At 37.0% G+C, this 2,239-nt stretch overlaps 1 long non-coding RNA gene across 1 annotated transcript; it reads left to right on the top strand.

The window, feature by feature from the left end:
• The first annotated feature begins 286 nt into the window (after window positions 1-286).
• Window positions 287-1,312, top strand: LOC130989140 (uncharacterized). The gene is made up of 2 exons (XR_009090500.1): window positions 287-553; window positions 1,072-1,312. It is a non-coding gene; the product is annotated as an uncharacterized LOC130989140 (long non-coding RNA).
• The last annotated feature ends 927 nt before the right edge of the window (window positions 1,313-2,239 follow it).

The following is a 2,239-nucleotide window of genomic DNA, read 5'->3' as shown; positions in this document are numbered from 1 at the left end:
AGTTTTCAATTGCTCAAAACTGCCGAATATGGTAGACTGTAGTAAAACAGTCATATCTCCTCAAATACTTGGCGTTTTTGATCCTACTTTTTTTTAAATGAAACTAGACTCAAAGAGGTTTCTTTTGGTATAAGTTACGACTCCAGGAGAGTTCTGTACAGAATCTGGTGAGGTTTTAAAGTTGAGTCAGTGCAGAGTGAAGTTTGTTTTTGACTTGTCTATGTGTGTTTTTCATATGCTTAAGTGTTTATACTTGTTTATGTTCTTGATTGCTATAAGTTTGAGCCGAGTTGAGAGTTAAGTCGATAATAGGACGTGTGAATCCTTAGAAGCCGAGTATACCTAGGGATTGAGTTTTAATGGGTAAATAGACGTTGAGTAAGAAGTTATAGTTAAGATGAGTTTGGATTTAGAGATTGAGTTTCTGACTAAGGTTTGTTTTATCACATGAACTTTCGATGACGATGACGATGTGATGATGACATATGAAGGCCCGAGCGAGACGAAGAAGTAAGTTGCCTGATTTCTTTCCAGGATTAGCAAAGGACTTCAGGTGGGCAATATTTTGAGTATACGTATATCATTCGCGCTTTCTAAAATTGTTTAATGATGTTATGAGTTTAACAAATGTTTCGAGATAAATGATATTTGAGAACTGTTTGACTTGCCAATTTTTGAGGTTGAGCTTGTATGTTACCCTCTACTGATGACATGAGACGAATTGGGTCCTGCCACAAGCGGGATTTTGTGCACAGAGGTGACTGCGAGCCGTCTTCGGGTCGGCCGGTCACGGTACTTGAGAGGGAGGCCTACTTCTCAGTACCTTTGATGATGATGAGTTGTAGATGTGGTACATGCATGATGAGTACTTTGATAGCGCTATCGTTTCTTTATGATATCATGATTATGAAAACTGCATGCACAGATTCATTTACGCTAACTTTATTTCTGTGTATTGCTGAGATGTGGCAAGTTTCAAACCTATAGCTCTAAGAGCACCTTTCTTGTTTTTCGGCGTTTGCCCACTGAGTATGATGTACTCACGCCCTGCATGTATTTCTAAATGTGCAGGCTAAGCGAGGAGCGAGATTGGTCTGGTGCTGGTGGGGAAATTGTTGAAGGATGTATTTACTTTATCGTATTTCCATTTTGACGATAAAGTCTTGATGATTGATATACTTTGATTTTCTCTTGAATTTAAGCAATGTACTCACGGTTATATGTCTTCATACATATAATCGGTTCGCCTTTTGCTGCGATACTCTGCATATTATGATTCCTTGCGAAAAATGAGCGATACCCGTTTTGTTTTTGTTCGTGTAATTCCTGATAATTAAAAAGTTATAACGACATAGACGATCTTACCCTTGGGTGCATTTATGATAATTTCCTTGACACCTTTTGATGCGAGCTTCCGCTTGATGTTCGACCTATTCTTCTTATCTTTTATTCTTTTAAAAATAGTCGTATCGATACTCGTACCCCACTAACACTAGTGTCGGGAATCGGGCTGCGACAAGCTGACTGACCTGTTCAGCGACAGATTGACGAATTCTTAGGAATTCTTCAGGTATTTTTCTAACTCCAACGTGCAGTTGTTAAATTCATAGGAGCATGTTAAGATTAATCGTTGTATGATAAATTAATAATAATCCAAGAAACGATCATCGGGCAAACGGAGCATTAATTCAGTTTAATATTCCTTCACGTTTACACATGAACTCCTCAACCAGACTATTTACCTAGTCATTTAATTTCCATCCATGTCAACTTAACCTTTTGATAAAGGAAATTAATAGTTGGACTTAAACTAGACCATATCATTTCAAGAAGGGACTCCGTTGGGGAGTTGTACATTGTACTTGAAATGATATCTAAACAATAACCACAATTTAACCTTGATGATTAAATTCTTGAAATTAGCATACTCACAAGGACCATACCGCTTTCAATTTAATCTCTTGGTTATCTTATTTAAAATCCATCCTCTAAAGTACTTATGAGAATTACACGAGTAAGCCACGTTCGTGTGGACGTTTACCGCATAGCTCCCACTACTTAAATGGATTTAAATATTTTTAATAGAAACCTCAACTTAACAAACTTGTGAAATCAAATACGAAGTAAGCCACGTTCGTGTGGACGTTTACTCATATTCTCAATCACTTTGTCTTGATGTCGCATATGGAGGTCTAATAACAATTTTTAATTGCTTAAAAAATATTAAAACTGTTTAGTC

Source organism: Salvia miltiorrhiza, chromosome 6 (assembly GCF_028751815.1).
Source record: "Salvia miltiorrhiza cultivar Shanhuang (shh) chromosome 6, IMPLAD_Smil_shh, whole genome shotgun sequence".
NCBI lineage: Eukaryota > Viridiplantae > Streptophyta > Magnoliopsida > Lamiales > Lamiaceae > Salvia > Salvia miltiorrhiza.
This window is presented reverse-complemented; position numbering and strand designations above follow the sequence as displayed.